This window comes from Taudactylus pleione, unplaced genomic scaffold, assembly GCF_031769625.1.
Source record: "Taudactylus pleione unplaced genomic scaffold, aTauple2 ptg000956l, whole genome shotgun sequence".
NCBI lineage: Eukaryota > Metazoa > Chordata > Amphibia > Anura > Myobatrachidae > Taudactylus > Taudactylus pleione.
The window spans coordinates 578,861-605,388 of record NW_028285357.1 but is presented as its reverse complement, the minus strand read 5'-3'; the positions used below and the strand labels follow the sequence as shown (position 1 = coordinate 605,388).

Here is a 26,528-nt window from a genome sequence, read left to right as displayed (position 1 = left end):
AGTCTCTCATCATTTATAGTACAGACCTGAGACACAGGAGACCTGGGATATATATATATAATCAGTACTTATATATGTGACAGTCTCTCATCATTTATAGTACAGACCTGAGACACATGAGACCTGGGATATATATATATAATCAGTACTTATATATGTGACAGTCTCTCATCATTTATAGTACAGACCTGAGACACAGGAGACCTGGGATATATATATATAATCAGTACTTATATATGTGACAGCCTCTCATCATTTATAGTACAGACCTGAGACACAGGAGACCTGGGATATATATATATATATAATCAGTACTTATATATGTGACAGTCTCTCATCATTTATAGTACAGACCTGAGACACAGGAGACCTGGGATATATATATATAATCAGTACTTATATATGTGACAGTCTCTCATCATTTATAGTGCAGACCTGAGACACATGAGACCTGGGATATATATATATAATCAGTACTTATATATGTGACAGTCTCTCATCATTTATAGTACAGACCTGAGACACAGGAGACCTGGGATATATATATATATAATCAGTACTTATATATGTGACAGCCTCTCATCATTTATAGTACAGACCTGAGACACATGAGACCTGGGAAATATATATATAATCAGTACTTATATATGTGACAGTCTCTCATCATTTATAGTACAGACCTGAGACACATGAGACCTGGGATATAGATATATATAATCAGTACTTATATATGTGACAGTCTCTCATCATTTATAGTACAGACCTGAGACACAGGAGACCTGGGATATATATATATAATCAGTACTTATATATGTGACAGCCTCTCATCATTTATAGTACAGACCTGAGACACATGAGACCTGGGATATATATATATAATCAGTACTTATATATGTGACAGTCTCTCATCATTTATAGTACAGACCTGAGACACATGAGACCTGGGATATATATATATATAATCAGTACTTATATATGTGACAGTCTCTCATCATTTATAGTACAGACCTGAGACACATGAGACCTGGGATATATATATATAATCAGTACTTATATATGTGACAGCCTCTCATCATTTATAGTACAGACCTGAGACACATGAGACCTGGGATATATATATATAATCAGTACTTATATATGTGACAGCCTCTCATCATTTATAGTACAGACCTGAGACACATGAGACCTGGGATATATATATATAATCAGTACTTATATATGTGACAGTCTCTCATCATTTATAGTACAGACCTGAGACACATGAGACCTGGGATATATATATATAATCAGTACTTATATATGTGACAGTCTCTCATCATTTATAGTACAGACCTGAGACACAGGAGACCTGGGATATATATATATATATATAATCAGTACTTACATATGTGACAGCCTCTCATCATTTATAGTACAGACCTGAGACACATGAGACCTGGGATATATATATGTAATCAGTACTTACATATGTGACAGCCTCTCATCATTTATAGTACAGACCTGAGACACATGAGACCTGGGATATATATATATATATATATATATATATATATATATATTTATATAATCAGTACTTATATATGTGACAGCTTTTCATCATTTATAGTACAGACCTGAGACACACGAGACCTGGGATATATATATATATAATCAGTACTTACATATGTGACAGCCTCTCATCATTTATAGTGCAGTCCTGAGACACATGAGACCTGGGATATATATATATATATATATATATATTTATATAATCAGTACTTATATATGTGACAGCTTTTCATCATTTATAGTACAGACCTGAGACACATGAGACCTGGGAAATATATATATATATATATACACACAGTCAGGTGCATAAATATTGGGACATTGACCGAATTGTCATATATTGGCCTCTAGTCACCACCACAATGGCTTTGAAATGAAACAAACAAGATGTGATTTACCTGCAGACTTTCAGATTTAATTTGAGGGTAATTACATCCAAATCAGGTGAACGGTGTAGGAATTACAACGGTTTCTATATGTGCCTCCCACTTTTTAAATGGCCAAAAGTAATGGGACTATCAACTCAAGAGCTATCTCATGGACAGGTGTTGGCTATTCCCTCGTTATTTCATTATCAATTAAGCAGGTAAAGGTCTGGAGTTGATTCTAAGTGTGACATTTGCATTTGGAATCAGTTGCTGTCGACTCTCAATATGAGATCCAAAGAGCTGTCACTATCAGTGAAGCCTTCATTAGGCTGAAAAATCAATGCAAACCCATCAGAGAGATAGCAAAAATATTAGGTGTGGCCAAATCAACTGTTTGGAACAGTCTTAAAAAGAAAGAACGCACCGGAGAGCTCAGCAACACTAAAAGACCCGGAAGACCACGGAAAACAACTGTGGTGGATGACAGAAGAATTATTTCCCTGGTGAAAAAAAATCCTTTCACAACAGTTGGCCAAATCAAGAACACTCTCCAGGAGGTAGGTGTATATGTGTCAAAGTCAACAATCAAGAGAAGACTTCACAAGAGTGAATATAGAGGGTTCACCACAAGATGCACACCATTGGTGAGCCTCAAAAACAGGAAGACCAGATTAGAGTTTGCCAAACAACATCTAAAAAAGCCATTACAGTTCTGGAACAACATCCTATGGACAGATGAGACAAAGATCAACTTGTACCAGAGTGATGGGAAGAGAAGAGTATGGAGAAGGAAAGGAACTGCTCATTATCCAAAACATACCACCTCATCAGTGAAGCATGGTGGTGGTAGTGTCATGGCGTGGGCATGTATGGCTGCCAATGGAACTGGTTCCCTTGTATTTATTGATGATGTGACTGCTGACAAAAGCAGCAGAATGAATTCTGAAGTGTTTCGGGCAATATTATATGCTCATATTCAGTCAAATGCTTCAGAACTCATTGGACGACGCTTCACAGTGCAGATGGACAATGACCCGAAGCATACTGCAAAAGCAACCAAAGAGTATTTTAAGGCTAAAAAGTGGAATGTTATGCAATGGCCAAGTCAATCCCCTGACCTGAATCTGATTGAGCATGCATTTCACTTGATGAAGACAAAACTGAAGGGAAAATGCCCCAAGAACAAGCAGGAACTGAAGACATTTGCAGTAGAGGCCTGGCAGAGCATCACCAGGGATGAAACCCAGCGTCTGGTGGTGTCTATGCGTTCCAGACTTCAGGCTGTAATTGCCTGCAAAGGATTTGCAACAAAGTATTAAAAACTGAAAGTTAGATTTAGGATTGTTTAGTTTGTCCCATTACTTTTGGCCCCTTAAAAAGTGGGAGGCACATATAGAAACCGTTGTAATTCCTACACCGTTCACCTGATTTGGATGTAATTACCCTCAAATTAAATCTGAAAGTCTGCAGGTAAATCACATCTTGTTTGTTTCATTTCAAAGCCATTGTGGTGGTGACTAGAGGCCAAAATATGAAAATTCTGTCAATGTCCCAATATTTATGGACCTGACTGTATAATCAGTACTTATATATGTGACAGCTTATCATCATCATTTATAGTACAGACCTGAGACACATGAGACCTGGGATATATATATATAATCAGTACTTATATATGTGACAGCCTCTCATCATTTATAGTACAGACCTGAGACACATGAGACCTGGGATATATGTAATACAACATCGATGTTTGTTTGTTATCAATTTACATTGACCAAAATCGATTAAAATCGACCCTTAGTAAATATGCTCCCTGGAGTTTGCTCCGGCTATAAACCCCCTGCAGTACATGATTTCAGTCCTCAGGTCCCAGGAACCTATCTCCGCTTGTGGTGTATGTTGAGATGAATTAGGGAAATATCAGCAATGAGATGAAAGAATCTTAGGAGGAAATTGGGGACTGTGCTGAGAAATAGGGACATGTGGGAATGTTGTGTCTTCTCCTCTGGACTATCCCAGATAACCATTTTACTATTCTGTTTCTTTTTTCAGTCGTTTTACAACTTCCCGATAGTTTAAGGATAGTCGGGGGTCTTCCTCATACATATGAAGCCGTGCAGCTCCATTTCCACTGGGGGTCCCGAGCCAGCCCTGGATCCGAACACACCGTCAATGGTCAGAGATTCCCAGGAGAGGTCTGTGTGAAATCCAGACATATTACTGCAGAAAGCTAGCAATGACTATGTAACCCCCCTTTTACCTCTATAAAGGGACCCTAGGTTACTAAGGGCCCCATTTACAAACGAAGGGAAATACCAGCGGGAATTTTCATTTAGCATCACTGTGATACAAACGAAAATTCCACTGGTATTTAGTAATACTGACCCCTCCGGCGAGGTCCTCTGCCTAACGCTGCAAGTGACAGGGCTTCAGGGTCATGCGCATGACAGGGAGACCCGGCAATGCCTGGAAGGCTTTGTTAAAGCCAGAAAGGCACTGCCGGGTCTCCATTGCCGGCAATGGGGCCCGCATCGCTCTCGCCGTCTTTTAGATGGCGAGAGCGATGCTGTACAAACAGCGGTAATCTAAGATTACCGCTGTTTACTAAATACAGCAAGATGGTATAACCCTTTTAGCGAGCGCTAAAGGGATTATATTTCGTTTGTAAATGGGGCCCTAAGTCCCATGTCTAGGGTGTACCCAGCCTTATATTATCTGTGCCTACACCCAGGTATCACTAGTAGGGAGTGGGCCTGCTTGGGAAATACTTATTGATTATTATTGCTGTAGCCGCAATGTCTGACTTCCAGAAAGGAATTAGGTCACCGGTTCTATGGTCCTCATCACATCTGATTCCCGGCGTCTCCCCCACGGTCGGTAACATAACATTTCTGTTTGGTTTTGTTAGGTTTACTTTGTAACTGTTGAAATACAAGAAGTAATAACCAATTATATCACATATAAATTGTGTACATTGAGATATATATATATATATATATATATACATACATACATACATACTTTAACTGAGCAATATTACTAGGATATATAAATACAGAGTATCACACACCGGTAAAGTTCCTTTAAGTTGAAGTCTAGGATGAGACCTTATACTAAGTCCTCAGTTAGTACTGTAGGTATATAACAATCACTGGAGCTAAAACCTTCCTTTGTGGGTACGGTGCCTAAAAACTGAGCTTGTCAACAAGTTACTGTACGTTCCACACCGTGACTATGGCGTCATTACCAACAAAGCGTAACGCATTTAGCGCTCACTAACGGGGTTACGTCCTTGTTTCTGATTTAATCTAAGATTACTGCTGTTTGTTTCAGGCACCGCTCTCGCCATCTAAAAGAGCGATGTAGTCCCCATTGTCGGTAATGGAGACCTGGCGGTGCCTTTCCGCCCTCAGCGTAGCCTTTCAGGCACTGCTGGGTCCCCGTGTCATGCACATGCGCTGACGGACAGTCGCACGTAACACAGTCGCTGGCAGTGTTAGGTTACCAGCAGCCAAGCGGAGGACCTTGCCGAGGATGAGGACTATGCGGGACCTCGCCGGAAGAGTAAGTATTGGTAAATACCATTGAAATTTTGTTTGTATAATAGTGATAGTAAAAACCAGCGCAATTTTGTATTTCGGATCGTTCTTAAATGGTGGCCTATGTTTCTTTCCAGGATGTTCTATTCCGATGTGTATAAATTAAATATACAGGTAGAATAATATCACTTGTATTGCTCCCATGCGCTGACTTTTGATAATTACAGTTAGTTTAGATATATATATATATATATATATATATATATATTATATAATATGTGTTTCCAAGCTAATTTGGGAAGAAGCAATGACTCTTTATCTCAGTGTACTGACAGATACAATAGCCAGAGCCACCAGCTGTAATCTTATGTAACTTTAAGTATTCCCCGAACTCCCTGCTGATCTCCTATAGGGCTCTATTTATTATCATTATTTTTACTAAAATAAAGTGATAAATGCTGTTTTGTGTTATCACACCCTTATCACATTATGTTAGTATCGCCTATAGTTATTACAAAAAATAAAATAAAATGGATACAATTGCGCTGATGACTGGAAAGATGTAAACAATTTTATTTAATTAAAATTCACAATTTAACATGAAATAAAGTGTCACAGTGCATCATTTCATGTAATTAAATATAAAGTGCAAAAGGTTGGAGATTAATCCGATATTCCTAATATCATATCATGAGGGAATGATGTCATGAAAAATGAGATGAAATCATCCAGTTGTCATATATTACAGGATGAAAAAAAGACATACCATATGGGAATGATGGTGTGTGAGAAAGTAGGTGTTAAAGGCATCCAATTAGGCCATTCATCAACACACCATCAAACTTAGCCCAACAATGAGTCCTTTTGAAGTCCAGGTACCACAGCAAGGCATGAAGCACAACGCGTTTCGGATATTTTGATCCTTTTTAAAGTACATGCCGCTGTGAATGCAGATGGTACTATTTATACAGATACAGTGGGAGTGGTTATCCACGAGTTCCTGCATTGATTCCCATCACTTGCGTGTCATCTCAGGTTCATAACCCCGGAAATGTGCGTTCCAATACAGTTCTCTGGATCCAAATGTAGGTATCAGTGACGCGTGTCCGCCTCTTGTGCCCCACCGGAAGTCACGATCGCCGGAAACACATGCCGCAATGCGATCGTGTGAAGCCGGAAGTAGAAGCCAGTGACACGCATCCGCCATTTGCGTGTCAACGTCATTACAAAAGCCGGAAAAATTCATTTCATCATGATAATCCTGACCCGGAAGTGAATAAAATAAGCTTTTGACTTGCTTTTCCAAGAATTCTTAAAATAATGGAATTTTGAACTCTTTTTCTTCAAAATCTTTTGTTTATATCTTCCTGACCCATTTCCAATATAAACTATTGTGGTACTTTGTATTCCCACAAAGTCCAACCCTCACAGGGAAATGGATCAAATATAAGAATCTCGTATTACATGTAAAATAAAATGAGAAAAAAAACATAGGGTGAGAAAAACATAAAACAATTGATAATTATATGGCATAATACACATTATAAATTTAAAAATAGAATTTATTGGAGAAACCATTTTAACTCAAAATCTGAGTTGAGGCCATAAGGAATAAGACTGTCTACAGTATATATCCATTCCATCTCTTTTTTTGCCAGTATGGTTTCTAAATTCCTAGACCTACAGGACTCCTTCACCTGTTCAATACCTATGTAATTTTTTATCTCATATTCAGAACTGTTATGATGTAATTTAAAATGTTCTGATAATGGATGATTTAACAAACCTTTTTTAATGTTATATATATGTTCTGACATGGGAGTCTTTAAATTCCTTTTTAGTTTTACCTATATATATAAAACCACACATACACTCTAGTAAATACACCACATTACGAGAGTGACAAGTTATAAAATTATTAATTTTAAATGTTTTACCATTAGCTTCAAAACTAACAATTTTTTTAGCGTGTTTATGATGACTAGTTGACCGACACATTAAACATGATCCACATCTGTGGAATCGTATAAATAGTACCATCTGCATTCACAGCGGCATGCACTTGAAAAAGGATCAAAATATCCGAACTTCATGCCTTGCTGTGGTACCTGGACTTCAAAAGGACTCATTGTTGGGCTAAGTTTGATGGTGTGTTGATGAATGGCCTAATTGGATGCCTTTAACACCTACTTTCTCACACACCATCATTCCCATATGGTATGTCTTTTTTTCATCCTGTAATATATGACAACTGGATGATTTCATCTCATTTTTCATGACATCATTCCCTCATGATATGATATTAGGAATATCGGATTAATCTCCAACCTTTTGCACTTTATATTTAATTACATGAAATGATGCACTGTGACACTTTATTTCATGTGAATTTTAATTAAATAAAATTGTTTACATCTTTCCAGTCATCAGCGCAATTGTATCCATTTTATTTTATTTTCTATGAATGTAGGAGCATTGATGTTCACTCTTGTATGGGTCTAATTGCTGCAGATTACTGGTTTATTGCGCAATTGTTATTAATATTTATTTTGTATAGTTATTACAGGGCAATTGGAGTAGAATTCGTAAAATTCTACTCCAACCCCTAATTATCACTTATTTTTAGTAATCAGATCACATTTCCCATAATTGTAATAAGAAATGTGATCCGACCAAGGGGTCTGATTCAGAGCCGAACGCTATTTGCGGACGGTCGTTCTGAAAAAGGGGGCGGATATTTAAATTAAGCGCTCGCTCTTTGCGGTCTGTTGATGCCTCTATGTCTGAATGAACGAACAAAACATGCGCTCGCTATTTTGAAAAAAACGCCCCCTGGCCGTTCGCATCATACGTCATCTCCGCTATTTATTAGATTAATCGACTACATCAAAAGGCGTATTAACTACGCGCTATTCTTGTGGTAGCATTTTCCTACCGCAATCATGTGAGCAGTTCAGGCTAAAAGACAACCAAGTGACGTGGTTGATGACGCTGCTTTGTTAATTATGCACACCCTTAAAACGCCCGTTTTGACTTTTTGGCACGCCTGCGTTCGGATCTCCACTCCCCGTTTTCAAGCACCTTCCCCTGTTACCACCCACAAACGCCTCATCCTGTCACTCAAATTAGCAGGCACTCGCTGTTTTGCGAGCACACGATTTCTGACCGCACTGACTGGTTTGCGCATGTGTACTACAATCCATACGCATGCGCAGATGTGCAAACATCGCTCGGAGCGAACGAGCGGCCCCTTTCGAGCGGCCCTGAAGCAGACCCAAAGTTACTAAAGATAAGTTGTAAAAAAATATCGGGGAAAGCCCTGTGATAATAACGTCACCTGGAGATGGCATTATCCAGGATCTCCCCCGGTTACCGGACTCCTACTCCGCTCTAACGGGGAGAGCAGAGCCCGGAGCCGGCCCCAGTGATCAGCTGATCCCTGCTACACACAGACCACACGCTGATCCCTGCTACACATGTGAGAGGTGGTGCGGTGCAGTGCCTGCTGCCGTGCAGGTGTACGTCTGTTCCTTACCTTGCGTCACACCCTCTCACCTTCAGGCCGTGTGTTGAGCAGACGGTCCTGGAACTCCCAAATAGAACACGGACACGATGACCTAGGGGGAAGGAGACGAGGTGAGTACCGTCCTTCCTCACGTCGACCGACGCGCCCTACCGAACCGGGGGATAAATTCAGGTTTTAAGTGAAGATCATCATTGGCACTTTTGGCCTCAGATCCCGAATTTTCACCTATCCGCCGCCTCTTCTTTTCTTCTTCCAGTCGGCGCCGCCTGTCTTCTCTCTTGACAGCGGCGTCTTCTGGCCTCTTCCGCAGCCGCCGCCCCTGTTGATGCGCCGATCTTCCGCTCTTCGGGAGGTCTTCTCTCCTCCCTCTCCGCCGCCGAACTTCCTTTTACTGCTCGGCACCGTCTAATAAAAGACAGTGCGAGTGGGCGGGGATATGACGCGGCGAGCTGCGATTGGCTCATCGTGTCCGCCTCCGATTGGCTGCTGGCCCGCGAGCCAGGTTTGGCTCGTGGCCAGAGCCAAACACCCACCGCACGGAGCGCCGCACCCAACGCTTGACCGGCGCTGGGAGCAGGTACTCTGTCCCAGCGCCGGCTACCCGCCGCTTCTTGGCTGTCGGGCACCAAGCTCCGCTGAGCCTGTGCCCGGAGCCAAGCTTCTCCCGGATCCACAATACCGCCGGCACTGATGAAAGGGACCAGGCGGTCCCTTCACCAGGTGCACGCAGTGTCTGCACCGACGCTGGGGACATCACTGTCCCAGTGCCTGCAACGGATGTGTCCCCCAGAGGACACATCCCCTCTACCTGCCCCTGCAACTCTGCTGATGCTGGGATCAAACACTTGATCCCAGCACAGCCTTCCACACACACAGACCACACGCTGCTCCCTGCTACATACAGACCACACGCTGCTCCCTGCTACACACAGACCACACGCTGCTCCCTGTTACACACAGACCACACGCTGCTCCCTGCTACACACAGACCACACGCTGCTCCCTGCTACACACAGACCACACGCTGCTCCCTGCTACACACAGACCACACGCTGATCCCTGCTACACACAGACCACACGCTGATCCCTGCTACACACCGACCACACGCTGATCCCTGCTACTCGCACAGACCACACGCTGATCCCTGCTAATCGCACAGACCACACGCTGATCCCTGCTAATCGCACAGACCACACGCTGATCCCTGCTAATCGCACAGACCACACGCTGATCCCTGCTAATCGCACAGACCACGCGCTGATCCCTGCTAATCGCACAGACCACGCACTGATCCCTGCTAATCGCACAGACCACGCGCTGATCCCTGCTAATCGCACAGACCACGCGCTGATCCCTGCTAATCGCACAGACCACGCGCTGATCCCTGCTAATCGCACAGACCACGCGCTGATCCCTGCTAATCGCACAGACCACGCGCTGATCCCTGCTAATCGCACAGACCACGCGCTGATCCCTGCTAATCGCACAGACCACGCGCTGATCCCTGTTAATCGCACAGACCACGCGCTGATCCCTGCTAATCGCACAGACCACGCGCTGATCCCTGCTAATCGCACAGACCACGCGCTGATCCCTGCTAATCGCACAGACCACGCGCTGATCCCTGCTAATCGCACAGACCACGCGCTGATCCCTGCTAATCGCACAGACCACGCGCTGATCCCTGCTAATCGCACAGACCACGCGCTGATCCCTGCTAATCGCACAGACCACGCGCTGATCCCTGCTAATCGCACAGACCACGCGCTGATCCCTGCTAATCGCACAGACCACGCGCTGAGTCCAGGAACCGGAGCTCGGGGTTTCTAACACAGATACAGTGTCCCAGCACTGGCCTCTGGCATTTCCCCTGCCTGCTGCTGTACATCCAGCACTGGGATCAAACACTTGAGCCCAACACCAGCTGCTGCAGTGAAATACATCTCCAAAAATGTCACAAATAAAGGGCCTAATTCAGTATCGAACGCAAGTACAACTACAGATGCAGATTGAGCGTTTGCTTGCCATCGAGTGTGCGTATAAGCAACATTGCATGTGCGCAGCGATCACCGATACACAGAGGAAGCCAGGGTGCCTGAGAGAACGTGCGTGCTACGATGCCCCCCCCCCTGGAAGTGTTCTAGGGAGGAGGCGGGTCCATATGGGATTAATGTAAGGTAAAAAAAAAAGATTAGGGGCAGCCCCCTGTCGTAGTGTCCATATGCAGTGCCACCCTGTGCCACAGGAGAGGACACCCTTATGCAGGCCTCGAGTAGTGCCCCCAGTAGTGATCCCCCCTATGCAGTGCCCCTTGTGCCCCCAGTAGTAAGCCCCTTATATAGTGCCCCCAGTAGTGGTAACCCTTATGCAGTGCCCCTTAAATAGTGGCCCCAGTTGTAGTCTTCCCTCTATGCAGTACCCCCACTATTGCCCTTTATATAGAGCCCCCAGCAGTGGTCCCTCAATGCAGTGCCCCCAGTAGTAGTCCCCTCCCCCCTATGTAGTGCCCCTAGTAGTAGTCCCCTCCCCCCTATGCAATGCCCCTAGTAGTAGTCCCCTCCCCTTGTAGTGCCCCTAGTAGTAGTCACCGCCAGTAGTAGTAGTCCCCCCCTTGTAGTGCCCCCAGTAGTAGTAGTGCCCCCCTTCTAGTGCCCCCAGTAGTAGTAGTCCCCCCCCTTGTGCCCCCAGTAGTAGTAGTCCCCCCCCTTGTAGTGCCCCCAGTAGTAGTAGTCCCCCCCTTTGTAGCGCCCCCAGTAGCAGTAGTCCCCCCCCTTGTAGCGCCCCCAGTAGTGGTCTCCTCCCCCCTACCCCCCGCAGTAGTAGTAGTCCCCTCCCCTTGTAGTGCCCCTAGTAGTAGTCCCCCCCAGTAGTAGTAGTCCCCCCCCTTGTAGTGCCCCCAGTAGTAGTAGTCCCCCCCCTTGTAGTGCCCCCAATAGTAGTAGTCCCCCCCTTGTAGTGCCCCCAGTAGTAGTAGTCCCCCCCCTTGTAGCGCCCCCAGAAGTAGTAGTCCCCCCCTTTGTAGCACCCCCAGTAGTGGTCTCCCCCCCTACCCCCCGCAGTAGACACACATAATATATAAAAAAAAAAACACTTACCTGACACCCGCTCCTGCTCCTCCGTCCGCCGCTTTGCATTATGGGAGTGACGCGTCACTCCCATTACCCACTGCAGGAGCCGGAAGATGTCCGGCTCTGGCAGTGGGAGCAGCAGCCGATGAGTCTGTCTGACTCTCTTCAGCTGCTAAAGCAAACACACAGCTGCCGTAGCCGGCGGCTGAGTGTTTGTGCTGTGTAGCGCTGACCGAACTCCGTCCGGTCAGCGCTACACACGCGGTGCAGTCAGTGTCACAGTGACACAGACTGCCCGCGGCCCACAGGACGCTGTGGCCCGGGGGGCACATGGCACCCTGCCCCCTGCCTAGCCCGCCACTGTCTGAACGCCATTTCCTGCATAAATTAGCAATTGCATATGCAGCACGAGAATGCTCTACGTGCGAGGAGACTGACGGTGTCTGTGACTGGTCAGACCTGGTGTAAATGCTGCATGACTGCCTGATGTACACCGATGGCACAGATATTTACGCAGAAGAGCGACATTGGGCGGATGTGAGCGCAGCAGTGGGCGTCTTTATGCCGGCTGAGCTTTGGCGGGCATTAGCATATTTGTGCAATTGCGATCAGTACTGAATGAGGCCCATAGTATTACACATAGTTGTATTCCTCTTATATTGCAGCATTTATATGGGACAGAACAAAAAACATCATAGGTTATCGGCCATTGAAATTCGCCATCACGTGCTCAGGATGAATGTCGCACTGTACCTTGCACTATATATAGGAGATGGACAGGTTACAGTAATAACCCCTACAGGTATTACACTTACATAAAGAAATATAACATCTATATCATTATATTATTTCAACTGCTTCTCCTCCACAATATAGAATGTGCGTAGCCATCGGTTACATATGCGCAATACACATGGAGCCAGGAGTCACCACGTACCGGGTGGCAGATGAATTGTTCCTATAGAAATATTGGGGCTTAAAGATGACAATTCCTGCACTATTACAGGCTGTATTATATATTCCGACCATATATCCCTATAATCACTACCATCTATCCCTAACATCTATCCTTATAATCCCTACCATCTATCCCTACCATCTATCCCTATCATCTATCCCTACCATCTATCCTTATAATCCCTACCATCTATCCCTAATATTGATTCCTACATTTCTATCCCTCCCATATATCCTTATAATCCTTACCATCTATCCCTCCCATATATCCTTATAATCCCTACCATCTATCCCTACTATTGATTCCTACCTTTCTATCCCTACCATATATCCTTATAATCCCTACCATCTATCCCTACCATCTATCCCTACCATTTATCCCTACCATCTATCCCTATAATCCCTACCATCTATCCCTACCATCTATCCCTACCATCTATCCCTACCATCTATCCCTACCATTTATCCTTATAATCCCTACCATGTATCCTTATAATCCTTACCATCTATTCTTATAATCCCTACCATATATCCCTACCATCTATCCCTACCATCTATCCTTTTAATCCCTACCATCTATCCTCATAATCCCTACCATCTATCCCTACCATCTATCCCTACCATCTATCCCTACCATCTGTCCCTACCATCTATCCCTACCATTTATCCCTACCATCTATCCTCTTAATCCTTACCATCTATCCTTATAATCCCTACCATCTATCCCTACCATCTATCCCTACCATATATCCCTACCATATATCCCTACCATATATCCCTACCATATATCCTTATAATCCCTACCATTTATCCCTACCATCTATCCTTATAATCCTTACCATCTATCTTTATAATCCCTACCATCTATCCCTACCATCTATCACTACCATATATCCCTACCATCTATCCCTACCATATATCCTTATAATCCCTACCATTTATCCCTACCATCTATCCTTATAATCCTTACCATCTATCTTTATAATCCTTACCATCTATCCTTACCCTCTATCTCTACCATCTATCCTTATAATCCCTACCATCTATCCTTACCATCTATCCTTACCATATATCCCTACCATCTATCCCTACCATCTATCCTTATATTCCTTACCATCTATCCTTATAATCCCTACCATCTATCCTTACCATATATCCTTACCATATATCCCTACCATCTATCCCTACCATATATCCTTATAATCCTTACGATCTATCCCTACCATCTATCCCTACATCTATCCTTATAATCCCTACCATTTATCCCTACCATCTATCCTTATAATCCTTACCATCTATCCCTACCATATATCCTTATAATCCCTACCATCTATCCCTACCATCTATCTCTACCATCTATCCTTATAATTCTTACCATCTATCCCTAACATCTATCCTTATAATCCCTACCATCTATCCCTAACATCTATCTCTACCATCTATCCTTATAATCCTTACCATGTATCCCTACCATGTATCCTTTTAATCCCTACCATCTATCCCTACCATCTATCTCTACCATCTATCCTTATAATCCTTACCATGTATCCCTACCATGTATCCTTATAATCCCTACCAACTATCCTTATAATCCCTACCATCTATTCCTACCATATATCCTTGTAATCGTTATCATCTATCCCTACCATCTATCCCTACCATCTATCCTTATAATCCCTACCAACTATCCCTACCATCTATCCCTACATCTATCCCTACCATCTATCCCTACCATCTATTCCTACCATATATCCTTATAATCCTTACCATCTATCCCTACCATATATCCTTATAATCCTTACCATGTATCCCTACCATGTATCCTTATAATCCCTACCATCTATCCTTATAATCCCTACCATCTATCCCTACCATCTATTCCTACCATATATCCTTATAATCCTTACCATCTATCTCTACCATATATCCTTATAATCCTTACCATCTATCCCTACCATCTATCCCTACCATCTATCCCTACCATCTATCCTTATAATCCCTACCATATATCCCTACCATATATCCTTATAATCCCTACCATCTATCCTTATAATCCCTACCATCTATCCCTACCATCTATCTCTACCATATATCCTTATAATCCTTACCATCTATCTCTACCATATATCCTTATAATCCCTACCATATATCCCTACCATATATCCCTACCATATATCCCTACCATCAATCCCTACCATCTATCCCTACCATCTATCCTTATAATCCTTACCATCTATCCCTACCATCTGTCTTTATAATCCCTACCATATATCCCTTCCATTTATCTCTTCCATTTATCCCTTCCATTTATCCCCACCATCTATCCCTACCATCTATCCTTATAATCCTTACCATCTATCCCTAATATTGATTCCTACCTTTCTATCCCTCCCATATATCCTTATAATCCTTGCCATCTATCCCTCCCATAAATCCTTATAATCCCTACCATCTATCCTTATAATCCCTACCATCTATCCCTACTATTGATTCCTACCTTTCTATCCCTACCATATATCCTTATAATCCTTACCATCTATCCCTACCATATATCCATATAATCCCTGCCATGTATCCCTACCATGTATGCCTACCATCTATCCATACCATATATCCTTATAATCCCTACCATGTATCCCTACCATCTATCGTTATAATCCTTACCATCTATCCCTACCATCTATCTTTATAATCCCTACCATCTGTCCCTACCATCTATCCCTACCATCTATCCTTACCATCTATCACTACCATATATCCTTATAATCCCTACCATCTATCCCTACCATATATCCTTATAATCCCTACCATCTATCCCTACCATATATCCTTATAATCCTTACCATCTATCCCTATAATCTATCCCTACCATCTGTCTTTATAATCCTTACAATCTATCCCTACCATCTATCCCTACCATATATCCTTATAATCCCTACCATCTATCCCTACCATATATCCTTATAATCCTTACCATCTATCCCTACCGTCTATCCCTACCATATATCCTTATAATCCCTACCATCTATCCCTACCATCTATCCCTACCATCTATCCCTACCATATATCCTTATAATCCTTACCATCTATCCCTACCATCTATCCTTACCATCTATCCCTACCATATATCCTTATAATCCTTACCATCTATCCCTACCGTCTATCCCTACCATCTATCCCTACCATCTATCCCTACCATATATCCTTATAATCCTTACCATCTATCCCTACCATCTATCCTTACCATCTATCCCTACCATATATCCTTATAATCCTTACCATCTATCCCTACCGTCTATCCCTACCATATATCCTTATAATCCCTACCATCTATCCCTACCATCTATCCCTACCATCTATCCCTACCATATATCCTTATAATCCTTGCCATCTATCCGTACCATCTATCCCTACCATCTATCCATACCATATATCCATATAATCCTTACCATCTATCTCTACCATATATCCTTATAATCCCTACCATCTATCCCTACTATATATCCTTATAATCCTTACCATCTATCCTTACCATCTATCCCTACCATCTATCCTTACCATCTATCCCTACCATATATCCTTATAATCCTTACCATCTATGCTTACCATCTATCCCTACCATCTATCCTTACCATCTATCCCTACCATATATCCTTATAATCCTTACCATCTATCCCTACCATCTATCCCTACTGTCTATCCCTACCATATATCCTTATAATCCCTACCATCTATCCCTACCATCTATCCCTACCATATATCCTTATAATCCTTACCATCTATCCCTACCATCTATCCTTACCATTTATCCCTACCATATATCCTTATAATCCCTACCATCTATCCCTACCATCTATTCCTACCATATATCCTTATAATCCTTACCATCTATCTCTACCATATATCCTTATAATCCTTACCATCTATCTCTACCATATATCCTTATAATCCTTACCATCTATCCTTACCATCTATCCCTACCATCTATCCCTACCATCTATCCTTATAATCTATACCATCTATCCTTATAATCCCTACCATCTATCCTTACCATATATCCCTACCATCTATCCCTACCATATATCCTTATAATCCTTACGATCTATCCCTAGCATCTATCCCTACATCTATCCTTATAATCCCTACCATTTATCCCTACCATCTATCCTTATAATCCTTACCATCTATCCCTACCATATATCCTTATAATCCCTACCATCTATCCCTACCATCTATCTCTACCATCTATCCTTATAATCCTTAACATATATCCCTAACATCTATCCTTATTTTCCCTACCATCTATCCCTAACATCTATCTCTACCATCTATCCTTATAATCCTTACCATGTATCCCTACCATGTATCCTTATAATCCCTACTATCTATCCCTACCATCTATCTCTACCATCTATCCTTATAATCCTTACCATGTATCCCTACCATGTATCCTTATAATCCCTACCAACTATCCTTATAATCCCTACCATCTATCCCTACCATCTATTCCTACCATATATCCTTGTAATCCTTATCATCTATCCCTACCATCTATCCCTACCATCTATCCTTATAATCCCTACAATCTATCCCTACCATCTATCCCTACATCTATCCCTACCATCTATTCCTACCATATATCCTTATAATCCTTACCATCTATCCCTACTGTCTATCCCTACCATATATCCTTATAATCCTTACCATGTATCCCTACCATGTATCCTTATAATCCCTACCATCTATCCCTACCATCTATCCCTACCATCTATCCTTATAATCCTTACCATCTATCCCTACCATCTGTCTTTATAATCCCTACCATATATCCCTTCCATTTATCCCTTCCATTTATCCCTTCCATTTATCCCCACCATCTATCCCTACCATCTATCCTTATAATCCCTACCATCTATACCTAATATTAATTCCTACCTTTCTATCCCTCCCATATATCCTTATAATCCTTACCATCTATCCCTCCCATATATCCTTATAATCCCTACCATCTATCCTTATAATCCCTACCATCTATCCCTACTATTGATTCCTACCTTTCTATCCCTACCATATATCCTTATAATCCTTACCATCTATCCCTACCATATATCCTTATAATCCCTGCCATGTATCCCTACCATGTATCTCTACCATCTATCCTTACCATATATCCTTATAATCCCTACCATGTATCCCTACCATCTATCGTTATAATCCTTACCATCTATCCCTACCATCTATCTTTATAATCCCTACCATCTGTCCCTACCATCTATCCCTACCATCTATCCCTACCATATATACTTATAATCCCTACCATCTATCCCTACCATATAAATCCTTATAATCCTTACCATCTATCTTTATAATCCTTACAATCTATCCCTACCATCTATCCCTACCATATATCCTTATAATCCTTACCATCTATCCCTACCGTCTATCCCTACCATATATCCTTATAATCCCTACCATCTATCCCTACCATCTATCCCTACCATCTATCCTTACCATCTATCCCTACCATATATCCTTATAATCCTTACCATCTATCCCTACCATCTATCCTTACCATCTATCACTACCATATATCCTTATAATCCCTACCATCTATCCCTACCATCTATCCCTACCATCTATCCCTACCATCTATCCCTACCAAATATCCTTGTAATCCCTACCATCTATCCCTACCATCTATCCCTACCATATATCCTTAAAATCCTTACCATCTATCCTTACCATCTATCCCTACCATATATCCTTATAATCCTTACCATCTATCCTTACCATCTATCCCTACCATATATCCTTATAATCCTTACCATCTATCCTTACCATATATCCTTATAATCCCTACCATCTATCCCTACCATATATCCTTATAATCCTTACCATCTATCCTTACCATCTATCCCTACCATATATCCTTATAATCCCTACCATCTATCCTTACCATCTATCCCTACCATCTATCCCTACCATATATCCTTATAATCCTTACCATCTATCCCTACCATCTATCCCTACCATATATCCTTATAATCCTTACCATCTATCTCTACCATATATCCTGATAATCCCTACCATCTATCTCTACCATATATCCTTATAATCCCTACCATCTATCCCTACTATATATCCTTATAATCCTTACGATCTATCCTTACCATCTATCCCTACATCTATCCTTATAATCCCTACCATTTATCCCTACCATCTATCCTTATAATCCTTACCCTCTATCCCTACCATATATCCATATAATCCCTACCATCTATCCCTACCATCTATCTCTACCATCTATCCTTATAATCCTTACCATCTATCCCTAACATCTATCCTTATATTCCCTACCATCTATCCCTAACATCTATCTCTACCATCTATCCTTATAATCCTTACCATGTATCCCTACCATGTATCCTTATAATCCCTACTATCTATCCCTACCATCTATCTCTACCATCTATCCTTATAATCCTTACCATGAATCCCTACCATGTATCCTTATAATCCCTACCAACTATCTTTATAATCCCTACCATCTATCCCTACCATCTATTCCTACCATATATCCTTGTAATCCTTATCATCTATCCCTACCATCTATCCCTACCATCTATCCCTACCATCTATCCTTATAATCCCTACAATCTATCCCTACCATCTATCCCTACATCTATCCCTACCATCTATTCCTACCATATATCCTTATAATCCTTACCATCTATCCCTACTGTCTATCCCTACCATATATCCTTATAATCCTTACCATGTATCCCTACCATGTATCCTTATAATCCCTACCATCTATTCCTACCATATATCCTTATAATCCTTACCATCTATCTCTACCATATATCCTTATAATCCTTACCATCTATCTCTACCATATATCCTTATAATCCTTACCATCTATCCCTACCATCTATCCCTACCATCTATCCTTATAATCCCTACCATATATCCCTACCATATATCCCTACCATATATCCCTACCATCAATCCCTACCATCTATCCCTACCATCTCTCCTTATAATCCTTACCATCTATCCCTACCATCTGTCTTTATAATCCCTACCATATATCCCTTCCATTTATCCCTTCCATTTATCCCTTCCATTTATCCCCACCATCTATCCCTACCATCTATCCTTATAATCCCTACCATCTATCCCTAATTTAGATTCCTACCTTTCTATCCCTCCCATATATCCTTATAATCCTTACCATCTATCCCTCCCATATATCCTTATAATCCCTACCATCTATCCTTATAATCCCTACCATCTATCCCTACTATTGATTCCTACCTTTCTATCCCTACCATATATCCTTATAATCCTTACCATCTATCCCTACCATATATCCTTATAATCCCTGCCATGTATCCCTACCATGTATCTCTACCATCTATCCTTACCATATATCCTTATAATCCCTACCATGTGTCCCTACCATCTATCGTTATAATCCTTACCATCTATCCCTACCATCTATCTTTATAATCCCTACCATCTGTCCCTACCATCTATCCCTACCATCTATCCCTACCATATATCCTTATAATCCCTACCATCTATCCCTACCATATATCCTTATAATCCTTACCATCTAGCCCTATAATCTATCCCTACCATCTATCTTTATAATCCTTACAATCTATCCCTACCATCTATCCCTACCATATATCCTTATAATCCTTACCATCTATCCCTACCGTCTATCCCTACCATATATCCTTATAATCCCTACCATCTATCCCTACCATCTATCCCTACTATTGATTCCTACCTTTCTATCCCTACCATATATCCTTATAATCCCTACCATCTATCCCTACCATCTATCCCTACCATCTATCCCTAGCATTTATCCCTACCATCTATCCCTATAATCCCTACCATCTATCCCTACCATTTATCCTTATAATCCCTACCATGTATCCTTATAATCCTTACCATCTATTTTTATAATCCCTACCATCTATCCCTACCATCTATCCCTACCATCTATCCTTTTAATCCCTACCATCTATCCTTATAATCCCTACCATCTATCCCTACCATCTATCCCTACCATCTGTCCCTACCATTTATCCCTACCATCTATCCTCTTAATCCTTACCATATATCCTTATAATCCTTACCATCTATCTTTATAATCCCTACCATCTATCCCTACCTTCTATCCCTACCATATATCCCTACCATCTATCCCTACCATCTATCCCTACCATCTGTCCCTACCATCTGTCCCTACCATTTATCCCTACCATCTATCCTCTTAATCCCTACCATATATCCTTATAATCCCTACCATCTATCCTTATAATCCCTACCATCTATCCCTACCTTCTATCCCTACCATCTATCCCTACCATCTATCCCTACATCTATCCCTTATATCTAACCCTACCATCTGTCCCTACCATCTGTCCCTACCATTTATCCCTACCATCTATCCTCTTAATCCCTACCATATATCCTTATAATCCCTACCATCTATCCTTATAATCCCTACCATCTATCCCTACCATCTATCCCTACCATATATCCCTACCATCTATCCCTACCATATATCCTTATAATCCCTACCATTTATCCCTACCATCTATCCTTATAATCCTTACCATCTATCTCTACCATCTATACTTACCATATATCCCTACCATCTATCCCTACCATCTATCCTTATAATCCTTACCATCTATCTCTACCATCTATCCTTATAATCCCTACCATCTATCCTTACCATCTATACTTACCATATATCCCTACCATCTATCCCTACCATATATCCTTATATTCCTTACCATCTATCCTTATAATCCCTACCATCTATCCTTACCATATATCCTTACCATATATCCCTTCCATCTATCCCTACCATATATCCTTATAATCCTTACGATCTATCCCTACCATCTATCCCTACATCTATCAATATAATCCCTACCATTTATCCCTACCATCTATCCTTATAATCCTTACCATCTATCCCTACCATATATCCTTATAATCCCTACCATCTATCCCTACCATCTATCTCTACCATCTATCCTTATAATCCTCACCATCTATCCCTAACATCTATCCTTATAATCCCTACCATCTATCCCTAACAACTATCTCTACCATCTATCCTTATAATCCTTACCATGTATCCCTACCATGTATCCTTATAATCCCTACCATCTATCCCTACCATCTATCTCTACCATCTATCCTTATAATCCTTACCAATGTATCCCTACCATGTATCCTTATAATCCCTACCAACTATCCTTATAATCCCTACCATCTATCCCTACCATCTATTCCTACCATATATCCTTGTAATCCTTATAATCTATCCCTACCATCTATCCCTACCATCTATCCCTACCATCTATACTTATAATCCTTACCAACTATCCCTACCATCTATCCCTACATCTATCCCTACCATCTATCCCTACCATCTATTCCTACCATATATCCTTATAATCCTTACCATCTATCCCTACCATATATCCTTATAATCCTTACCATGTATCCCTACCATGTATCCTTATAATCCCTACCATCTATCTTTATAATCCCTACCATCTATCCCTACCATCTATTCCTACCATATATCCTTATAATCCTTACCATCTATCTCTACCATATATCCTTATAATCCTTACCATCTATCCCTACCATATATCCCTACCATCTATCTTTATAATCCCTACCATATATCCCTACCATATATCCTTATAATCCCTACCAGCTATCCTTATAATCCCTACCATCTATCCCTACCATCTATCTCTACCATATATCCTTATAATCCTTACCATCTATCTCTACCATATAACCTTATAATCCCTACCATATATCCCTACCATATATCCCTACCATATATCCCTACCATCAATCCCTACCATCTATCCTTATAATCCTTACCATCTATCCCTACCATCTGTCTTTATAATCCCTACCATATATCCCTTCCATTTATCCCTTCCATTTATCCCCACCATCTATCCCTACCATCTATCCTTATAATCCCTACCATCTATCCCTAATATTGATTCCTACCTTTCTATCCCTCCCATATATCCTTATAATCCTTGCCATCTATCCCTCCCATAAATCCTTATAATCCCTACCATCTATCCTTATAATCCCTACCATCTATCCCTACTATTGATTCCTACCTTTCTATCCCTACCATATATCCTTATAATCCTTACCATCTATCCCTACCATATATCCTTATAATCCCTGCCATGTATCCCTACCATGTATCCCTACCATCTATCCCTACCATATATCCTTATAATCCCTGCCATGTATCCCTACCATGTATCCCTACCATCTATCCATACCATATATCCTATAATCCCTGCCATGTATCCCTACCATGTATCCCTACCATCTATCCATACCATATATCCTTATAATCCCTACCATGTATCCCTACCATCTATCGTTATAATCCTTACCATCTATCCCTACCATCTATCTTTATAATCCCTACCATCTTTCCCTACCATCTGTCCCTACCATCTATCCCTACCATCTATCCTTACCATCTATCCCTACCATATATCCTTATAATCCCTACCATCTATCCCTACCATATATCTTTATAATCCCTACCATCTATCCCTACCATATATCCTTATAATCCTTACCATCTATCCCTATAACCTATCCCTACCATCTGTCTTTATAATCCTTACAATCTATCCCTACCATCTATCCCTACCATATATCCTTATAATCCCTACCATCTATCCCTACCATATATCCTTATAATCCTTACCATCTATCCCTACTGTCTATCCCTACCATATATCCTTATAATCCCTACCATCTATCCCTACCATCTATCCCTACCATATATCCTTATAATCCCTACCATCTATCCCTACCATCTATCCTTACCATCTATCCCTACCATCTATCCCTACCATATATCCTAATAATCCCTACCATCTATCCCTACCATCTATCCCTACCATCTATCCCTACCATATATCCTTATAATCCTTGCCATCTATCCCTACCATCTATCCCTACCATCTATCCCTACCATCTATCCCTACCATATATCCTTATAATCCTTACCATCTATCTCTACCATATATCCTTATAATCCCTACCATCTATCCCTACTATATATCCTTATAATCCTTACCATCTATCCTTACCATCTATCCTTACCGTCTATCCCTACCATCTATCCTTACCATCTATCCCTACCATATATCCTTATAATCCTTACCATCTATGCTTACCATCTATCCCTACCATCTATCCTTACCATCTATCCCTACCATATTTCCTTATAATCCTTACCATCTATCCCTACCATCTATCCCTACTGTCTATCCCTACCATATATCCTTATAATCCCTACCATCTATCCCTACCATCTATCCCTACCATATATCCTTATAATCCTTACCATCTATCCCTACCATCTATCCTTACCATTTATCCCTACCATATATCCTTATAATCCCTACCATCTATCCCTACCATCTATTCCTACCATATATCCTTATAATCCTTACCATCTATCTCTACCATATATCCTTATAATCCTTAACATCTATCCTTACCATCTATCCCTACCATCTATCCCTACCATCTATCCTTATAATCTTTACCATCTATCCTTATAATCCCTACCATCTATCCTTACCATATATCCCTACCATCTATCCCTACCATATATCCTTATAATCCTTACGATCTATCCCTACCGTCTATCCCTACATCTATCCTTATAATCCCTTCCATTTATCCCTACCATCTATCCTTATAATACTTACCATCTATCCCTACCATATATCCTTATAATCCCTACCATCTATCCCTACCATCTATCTCTACCATCTATCCTTATAATCCTTACCATCTATCCCTAATATCTATCCTTATATTCCCTACCATCTATCCCTAACATCTATCTCTACCATCTATCCTTATAATCCTTACCACGTATCCCTACCATGTATCCTTATAATCCCTACCAACTATCCTTATAATCCCTACCATCTATCCCTACCATCTATTCCTACCAAAAATCCTTGTAATCCTTATGGTATCCCTACCATCTATCCCTACCATCTATCCCTACCATCTATCCTTATAATCCCTACAATCTATCCCTACCATCTATCCCTACATCTATCCCTACCATCTATTTCTACCATATATCCTTATAATCCTTACCATCTATCCCTACTGTCTATCCCTACCATATATCCTTATAATCCTTACCATGTATCCCTACCATGTATCCTTATAATCCCTACCATCTATCCCTACCATCTATTCCTACCATATATCCTTATAATCCTTACCATCTATCTCTACCATATATCCTTATAATCCCTACCATCTATCCCTACCATCTATCCCTACCATCTGTCCCTACCATCTATCCTTATAATCCCTACAATATATTCCTACCATATATCCCTACCATATATCCCTACAATCAATCCCTACCATCTATCCCTACCATCTATCCTTATAATCCTTACCATCTATCCCTACCATCTGTCTTTATAATCCCTACCATATATCCCTTCCATTTATCCCTTCCATTTATCCCCACCATCTATCCCTACCATCTATCCTTATAATCCCTACCATCTATCCCTAATATTGATTCCTACCTTTCTATCCCTCCCATATATCCTTATAATCCTTACCATCTATCCCTCCCATATATCCTTATAATCCCTACCATCTATCCTTATAATCCCTACCATCTATCCCTACTATTGATTCCTACCTTTCTATCCCTACCATATATCCTTATAATCCTTACCATCTATCCTTACCATATATCCTTATAATCCCTACCATGTATCCCTACCATCTATCGTTATAATCCTTACCATCTATCCCTACCATCTATCTTTATAATCCCTACCATCTGTCCCTACCATCTATCCCTACCATCTATCCCTACCATATATCCTTATAATCCCTACCATCTATCCCTACCATATATCCTTATAATCCTTACCATCTATCCCTATAATCTATCCCTACCATCTATCTTTATAATCCTTACAATTTATCCCTACCATCTATCCCTACCATATATCCTTATAATCCTTACCATCTATCCCTACCGTCTATCCCTACCATATATCCTTATAATCCCTACCATCTATCCCTACCATCTATCCCTACCATCTATCCCTACCATATATCCTTATAATCCTTACCATCTATCCCTACCATCTATCCTTACCATCTATCTCTACCATATATCCTTATAATCCCTACCATCTATCCCTACCATATATCCCTACCATCTATCCCTACCGTCTATCCCTACCAAATATCCTTATAATCCCTACCATCTATCCCTACCATCTATCCCTAACATCTATCCCTACCATATATCCTTATAATCCTTACCATCTATCTCTACCATATATCCTTATAATCCCTACCATCTATCCCTACTATATATCCTTATAATACTTACGATCTATCCCTACCATCTATCCC

The 26,528-nt window shown here is 41.1% G+C and overlaps 1 long non-coding RNA gene across 1 annotated transcript in view; it reads left to right on the top strand.

Moving 5' to 3' along the window:
- The first annotated feature begins 3,974 nt into the window (after positions 1–3,974).
- Positions 3,975–26,528, top strand: part of LOC148473214 (uncharacterized) — a 526,460-nt gene continuing 503,906 nt past the window's right edge. Inside the window, exon 1 of the long non-coding RNA XR_015872989.1 lies at positions 3,975–4,114. This is a non-coding gene — a long non-coding RNA (uncharacterized LOC148473214). The remainder of the gene's footprint in view (positions 4,115–26,528) is intronic.